General features: G+C 46.2%; 1 non-coding gene across 1 annotated transcript; it reads right to left on the reverse strand.

Moving 5' to 3' along the window:
- Positions 1 to 268: 268 nt before the first annotated feature.
- LOC111822027 (U6atac minor spliceosomal RNA) lies at positions 269 to 392 on the reverse strand. Its single transcript, XR_002825314.1, has one exon. It is a non-coding gene; the product is annotated as a U6atac minor spliceosomal RNA (small nuclear RNA).
- Positions 393 to 8,215: the final 7,823 nt, after the last annotated feature.

Raw genomic sequence — 8,215 nt, forward strand, 5'->3', positions numbered from 1 at the left:
GTTACACTTTTTTGTGATGTTAATGTTTTCTTTGTTCTCCTTTACTTTCTCTGTTGAGTTCTTTTTGTATATGGATTTTCTTTTCCTTTCACTTGTTGCTGGTGTTTTTGCATTTACTGAGTCTTTTTGTTTTTTTCTTCTTTGTTTAGGTGAGTAGATTTATTACTTTTCTTTGTGGTTACCCTGAAGTTTACATTTATCATCCTAAATTTAAAACTGTTATCTTGAGATTGCCTTGTCTTCCTCTTCATATGAAAGCTCTATAACTAAACAACTAAGGTTATATATCAAAAAGTAGATGTCAATGACTTAGCTGTATGTGTGTTCTAAGGTCCAAGGGCCTCTTCCATCCTTGTCAAAGAGTGCTTATCCCTTCTTATTTTATACAATACCATAGACACGGTTTAATTTTAAGATTAGAGATAAACTCTGGGTATACTATGAATTAAATGAAACTTTGTGAGCTAAATTGGGACTCCATTTTCTTTTAATATCCAGTTATTGTGAGACAGTATATTCCAAGTTATAAACAATAAGATTATTAATAAAATTTTGGACTACAGCTTATATATGGTATACAGTATATATTATTAAATATTCAAGTGAGGGGTAACTTTATAGGATTTATATACAATTTTAGAAAAGAGAGACAGTAGGGCCTGGAGAAGCTGGGGAAGGTTTCATGGAAGAGGTCAAGACCCTCGAGAATGAGGAAAAGATGCATAAATAGATTTTGAGAAAGTTAATGAGTTGGGCTTTGGATATACTTTTGTGATGCTGTTGGTGTCTAGTAGAAAGAGTTGGGTAAATGGGACTGAGGCTGGGGAGAGATTTGGGTTGAAGATTCACTTCTGGAAGTTATGAGAATTAATGGGATTGAAGAGATTAACCACAGAGAGTTTGTAGAGGGCAAAGGCAAACTGGCCTTGAAGGAAACACCAACATTTAAAATACAAAGGAAATCAAAAAGGAATGATCAAAGAGGAGGGAGGATGATTTCATGAAAGCAAAGAGTGAAGAGAATTTCTAGAAAGGAAGCAGTGGGGCCAATGTCATATTGCGGAGGATGTAAAGCTAGATGGTAGATACAACAAAGAGTTCATTGGATATGGTGGTGTAGAGACCGCACTGAGCACAGGCAATGAAGGCCAACAGTTTGAGGGAGTGGATCATGGTGGACTGTGTGTGCTATGGTTCAGAGCAGAGCTTGACTATGACATCGCAGAGAGAATGTGGCAGGCAAGGTAAAGGGAAGTCCAAGAAAAGGTGTATTTGTGTGCTAGAAAATGTGGGGGGGAGGTCTGTAGGGCTAGGGTTGGGGCCAGGTGGCAGAGAGAACTGGGAGGTAAGGGTGTGAGAAATGAGAATACAGGAGATAGAAGCGACAAGCAGTGGGGCAAGATCCTGGAGCCATAGTGTTATGGTTTGAATTATGTCCTCCCAAAAATGTCTGTATCAGTTTGGCTGGGCCATGATTCCCAGAAATGTGTTGGCCTCCATTTTGTGATTGCAATTTTGTGTTAAAGAGGATTAGGGTGGGATTGTAACACCACCCTTAGCCAGGTCACATCCCTAATCCAATGTAAAGGGAGTTTCCCTAGGGTGTGGCCTGCACCACCTTTTACCTTACAAGAGATAAAAGGAAAGGGAAGCAAGCAGAGAATCAGGGACTTCATACCACCAAGAAAGCAGCACCAGGAGCAGAGCACATCCTTTGGACCCGAGGTTCCTGCGCAGAGAAGCTCCTAGTCCGGGGGAAGACTGATGATGACAAGGACCTTTCTCCAGAGCCGAAAGAGAGAGAAAGGCCTCCCCTGGAGCTGACGCCCTGAATTTGGACTTCTGGCCTACTAGACTGTGAGAAAATAAATTTCTCTTGGTGAAAGCCATCCACTTGTGGTATTTCTGTTAGAGCAGTACTAGATGACTAAGAGGCATAGTAAGGTGGGGAAGTAGGGGTATCTGAATCAAGAGGACAGTGGAGGAATTAATCATGAGCAAAGTAAGAAGCACTCTTCGCTTAAAAATAATGTGGGATATGGGGGCTGTCCATAGGGAAAGAATAATGGGGAACAGGCAGTGCCCTCATGAGGTCAGGGGGGTGATCACCGTACAATGGGACCAGTGCAACAGGAGACAAGGTGGGTGGAAGCCTAGGGAAGAAGTATCAGTGATGGTGGCAATATTGAATTGAGGACTGGAAGGGAAATTCAGCTGGCACACAAGGGGCAAAGGTGGTCTAGGCAGAAGGTACAAACTGTGCCCTGACAGAGAGCGCTTCAAGAGTGGCAGAGACTGTTTGGAAAGAGTAGAATCCTCCACTGACAGAGACGGGGAGAAGCATGCAGGGAGTGAGGAGGAGGGGGGCACACTCACTGACAGAATCTCTGGGTTTGACCCCAAACCCTTGACACCCACCACTATGGGCAATCCTCTAAACTCAGCAGTTTACAAAGACTGGTGCTCATCATGGACATAAGAGAAGTCTGGGGTTGGCAGCACAGGACTGTGAAGGGGGCTTGAGGAAGTTGACAGGGTCCAAGACTCCTATCTTTTGCTATGCATTGCTTTACTTGCTTGGCCACCTCATGGTCCAAGATAGCTTCTGGAGCTCTGGCCATTTCATCTGCATTTTAGATAACAGGAATGAGAAAGAGAGGAACAAGGTGAGCCCCTTTCCTTTTAAGGAGACTTCCTAGAAGTACACTCCAACACTTCTGCTTCCATCCCGTTATCCACAAGTTTATCATGAGGCCACACTGGTTGCAAGTAAGGCTGGGAAATGAATCATTGTCCAGAATAAAGTTAGAGTTCTATTACTAAGGAGAAGTGTTGGGCAATAGATTTGGGTTAGGCTACCAGCAGACTTTGCCGTATTTTCGTATCAAACTCAAAAGTAGGTACTTCTGGTGGCTGTTTTGCTGATGAGGAGTTGGACTGCTGATCAGGGCTGAGGGGGAGCTCAGGTTCAGGTTACTCACTTCCATACTCATGCCTGTGAACCCTGACACACACCCCAACACACACACACTCACACCAAGCCACCTCACTCCGGGGAGGTGTCATTCTGGAGCCCTGTGACCCAGTCGCTGCTGCTCATGGGGTGGGCAGGCTGGGAGCATGGACAGCTGAGCTCCATTCAACTAGGGAATTTCCAATCATTCTTCAAGCCCAGCCTGCATGGTGTCTTGAGCAAGCCCCAGTCTGTCTTTGTCAAATACAGGGTTTGATCAAAATAACTGTTTTTCAGATGATTCCTTCAGAGACTTAAGTTCCCTTGAAGATTCCTCAGAGGCCTTCAATAAAATGCTGTTGTGAGATTCCCTCCACTCTTGCAGCACAGTTCTGATTCTATGGAGCTCAAGCATTTGGGTTTACTGGGAAAAGATTCTTCCAATACAAGTCATCATAGTTTTCTAGTGCTACTGTAATAGAAATACCATAAGTGGGAGGCTTTAAAGAACAGAAACTTATTTTCTTACAGTTCTGGAGGCTAAAAAGTCCAAATCAGGGTCTCAGCTGTGCCATTTCCTTCCTCGTTGGGAGCCTTGGGCATAGTTGGTTCCTTGGCTTATAGACAATCCTCACATGGCGTCTGTCTTCCTGTATGTGTGTGCACCGTTGTGTCTAAGCTGCTCTTTTTATAACTCAGATGTGATTAGATTTAGAAACTGCCCGACTCAGGTATGATCTAATTAGCATAACAAAGAAAACCCTATTTCCAAGCAGCATCACATCCACAGGTATAGGGGTTAGAGTTCCAGTACATATTTTTGGGAACAAAATTGAATACATAACACAGATTGATTGAGAATCAACTGTAGCAGGAGAAAGAACTGATGTGTTTAAGATGTCAAATACTCTGTTTTTACAGGGAAACCAGGGCCCAGAAACTTCAAGTGATCTGCTTACGGCCACAGAATGTGTGGCGGAGCGAGGGCTTGGTCTGAATCTTTGTTGGCATTTTGGGACCAGCATTTGACCTTGTCTGTGACAAATGTGTCTCCCTGCCTGGTAGGGTTACTATGTAAGCCCCCTGCTCCCCACCTTGTGTGATGGTAGTCTTCATCCTTACAAACAAGGCTGGGCCTTCTACCTCTGTGTGTTCTCCCTGTAGACCCCAGCACAGAGCCTGGCAGGGAGGAAATGCCAAAGTGAGACTGACTGATCAAAAGAGTGGGCTTGATGGGACAGAGCAAACATGATGCTGTAGACAGATGCAGCATGCCAACCCTCTGCAGCAAAGACCCAAAAAAACTAAGTAGAACAGATAGTCAAATCTGCAACTCTAAGTACCAAATGAAAGGATAAAGAACTAGATCAAGCACTGAATGGAAGAAGAAACTGACGGAAAACAGAAAACGAGGAAAGATATGGAGTGGTGGTCCCTTGCCAACCAACATGGCACAGTGTTGCCATCTTGAAACACAGCCAGCAAGAACCTTGGGCAAGGAGTAGGGGAAGGCAACATCACAGAGCTCCCAACAGGAGACTGAACACCCAGTAACCACAGAAACATGCCTCCCACACGCCAGCCTTCTCTCCCATACACCACCTCCACCCCTTTCCTTGGGGCACTCTGTAACACCTTGGCTAGAGTGCCACTGGCCCACCTCTGCCCTGAGTCTGCCATGCCCCCACCCACCAGCTCCCATAGTGTCAGTTTTTTCCTTTGCTTTCTTCCTTTTCTTTCTCCCTTCCTCCTAGCCCAGTATGCCATCCCTACACCAACCCACCAGCTCCGACTACACCATTTTTCCCCCTTTCTTCCTTTTCTTTTTCTCTCCTCGCATGCCACCTGCCCCCTTCCCACTCGACCTCGCCATGCAACCGTGACTAGAAAGCCACTGGCACACGGCCCACCACTGCCCCAGGTCTGCAGTGCCCCCACTCTAGGCCCACACCACGCCACCAGTTTTTTTCTTTTCTTTTTCTCTCCCACCTAGCCCAGCGTGTCACCTCCTCTGTCTTCCCACTGACCTCTCTTCCACTGTCTTTATCTTTGATAAAGATAAGGATGCCCTTTGTCACCACTCCTATTTTAACATTGTGCTGTATTCCCAGCTAGAGTAATAAAGCAAGAAAAAGAAATAAAAAGTATCCCTATTCGCAGATGATATGATCCTATACATAGAGAACCCCAAAGATTCCACAAGAAAACTACTGGCGCTAACAGAAAGATTCAGCAGAGTAGCAAGATCAACATACAAAAATCAGTTGGAGTCCTAAACGTCAACAATGAGGACTTCGAAAAGGAAATCAGGAAAACAATATCATTTATAGTAGCCCCTAAAAACATAAGATACTTAGGAATAAATCTAACCAGGGATGTAAAAGACCTATACCAAGAAAATTACAACACACTAGTGCAAGAAACCAAGAGACCTACATAAATGGAAAAACATACCATGCTCATGGATAGGAAGACTCAACATTGTGAAAATGTCAGTTCTACCCAAAGTGATCTACTGATATAATGCAATCCCGATCAAAATACCAACAGCATTCTTTAACAAGATGGAAAAACTAATCCTCAACTTTATAGGGAGAGGAAAGAGGTCCTGGATAATCAAAGCATTATTGAAGAAAAAGAACAAAGTAGGAGGCCTCATACTACCTGATCTCAGAACCTACTATACAGCCAATGTAGTCAAAACAGCCTGATACTGGTACAATGACAGATACATAAACCAATGGAACAGAATCGAGAATCCATCCACCTATGGTCAGCTGATCTTTGAGAAAGGACCAAAGTCCATTAAATGTGGAAAAGACAGTCTTGTAACCAATGGTGCTGGCAAAACTGGATGTCCATCTGTGAAAACATGAACCAGGACCCATACCTCACACCATACACAAAAAACTAACTCAAAATGGATCAAAGACCTAAATACAAAACCTAAAAATGATAAAGATCATGGAAGAAAAAGTAGGCCCAATGCTAGGGGTCCTAATACATGGCATAAATTCAATACACACCATAACTAACAATGCACAAATACCAGAAGATAAGCTAGATATATGGGAGCTCCTAAAAATTAAACACTTATGCTCATCAAAAGACTTCACTAAAAGATTAAAAAGAAAAACTACAACTGGGAAAAAATTTTTGGATATGACATATTCTACAAGAGTCTAATCTCTAAAATCTATAGACTACTTCAACAGCTCAATAACAAAAAGACAAACGATCTAATTAAAAAATGGACAAAGGATATGAACAGACACTCCACCACAGTTGACATTCGGGTGGCTAACAGACACATGAGGAAATGCTCACAATTATTAGCCAGTACAGAAATGCAAATCAAAACCACAGTGAGATACCATCTCATCCCAACATTACTGGCGCTAATCAAAAAAACAGAAAATAACAATTGTTGAAGAGGTTTCGGGGAGATTGGAACTCTTATACACTGCTGGTGGGAAAGTAAAATGGTCCAACCACTATCAAAAACAACATCGTGGCTCCTTAAAACACTAGAAATAGAAATACCATACCATTGAGCAATCCCCTGCCTAGGAATATATCCTAGAGAAATAAGAGCTGTCACACGAATAGACATAGGCACACCCATGTTCATTGCAGCATTATTCACAACAGCAAAAAGATGGAAACAACCTAAGTGTCCATCAACAGATGAATGGAAAAAACTATGGTACATACACCCAATGGAATACTTCACAAAGATAAAGAACAATGATGAATCCTCGACACATCTCACAACATGGATGAACCTGGAGGGCATTATGCTGACCGAAATAAGTCAATCACAAAAGGACAAATACTGTAGGAGGAGATCACTACCGTAAAAACCCAAGAAAAGATTTACACACAGAAAATATGTGGCGACATTTTTATTCAAGTCTCATTACAAAACGACCCAAATGTATGGGACAGCAGAATTAGGACAAACCACGACCTGGCTTCTTGCTCTGCCCGAGGCTGTGGGGCAGCCAGACTCTGTGGCAAGGTCATTGTGGCTCAGGCGAGAGGCAGTGGGCACAGCTTGGCACAGGAGCCCGGGCCTGGGCGTGGAGGCTGGACTTGGCTGGCAGCGTTAACTCCGAGGACATCCTTTCGCCGCATTTTAAACATGCACAGGCCAAGCCTCCCCCAGGTTAGGCATCCTCCTGCCACACTGTGGAGGCGACAACAGGATAAACCCACCTCGCAGGCGTCCCTCCAGCCCTGGGGGAGGCTGGGGAGCACTGCCGGAGAGAGTAACTTAGGAAGGATAGGCCTGGAAATGTCATGAGTGGCTTGACTCTGGGCCCCAGCTGATGAGACTTCCAAGGAGGCCACAGCGGTGCTGTGGTTCTGAGGAGTCCCCAGGAGGGCACCAAGACCCAGGCAGGCACCCAGAGGGGGATTTCGTTTCTGAGAACCTTGGGCAGGGCGGGGAGCCCTGGAGGCTCAGGTGCGCTCTGTGGGGCTGGGGCTGCTGGTGTGGGAGTGAACAGGGGCCGCAGCCTGCAGGGGGCCAGTGCTGGGCTCTGGGGACACCAGCAGGGGGCCGAGAGGCTATGGGTGGGGCCTGAGTTGAGGTTCAGCCACCAGTAAGCTTGGCACAGAGACAGATCACTAGCTTTGCAAAGATTCCAGCTTTTCTGCCAGCAGAAACCCCCAGGAGGGACAGGAGCAGGCAGAGTGGGGAGCAGGGCAGGGAGAAAGCAGGACAGAGCAGAGCTGAGAAAACAGAAGGAGACCCACACCCAGGCCCTGCCTCTCGTGTCCTCTGCTCTGGGCTGGCCCCTCCAAGCGGGCCTGACTGGGGAAGGGCCTGGGTTCCAGAAGCAATTTGAAGAGGGAGACCTTCCTTCTCAGCCTCGGTGACTCCTGCGGGTGGTTCCCGGGCCAGGCCTCTCTCACCCCTTGACCGGTGACCTCCCCGTCCTTGTCCATGTTGGACCCCCTCCCAGCTCAGCCCTCCCCTCACTGACTGCAGGACCAGCGTTCCAAGTGACTCCAGTCCTTCGAGGCCCCTACACTTTGCAAGGCGCTCCCTGAGGGCAGGGAGTCCATCTTGTTTTGGGGTCTCTCCCTGCCAGGGGCTCAGCCTTAGCGGCGCAACAAGAACACAGGGCCCTGGAGTTCCACCACAGCACCGGCTTTGCGACCTCAAACAGGCCCCTCAGCCCCCGAGCCTCAGCTTCCCCAGCGCTAACAGCATCAGCCTCCCGGGGACTGCAGTTAAGACCCGAGCCCTGGCAT

The sequence above is a fragment of the Trichechus manatus genome, unplaced genomic scaffold (assembly GCF_000243295.1).
Source record: "Trichechus manatus latirostris isolate Lorelei unplaced genomic scaffold, TriManLat1.0 scaffold00120, whole genome shotgun sequence".
Taxonomy (NCBI): domain Eukaryota; kingdom Metazoa; phylum Chordata; class Mammalia; order Sirenia; family Trichechidae; genus Trichechus; species Trichechus manatus.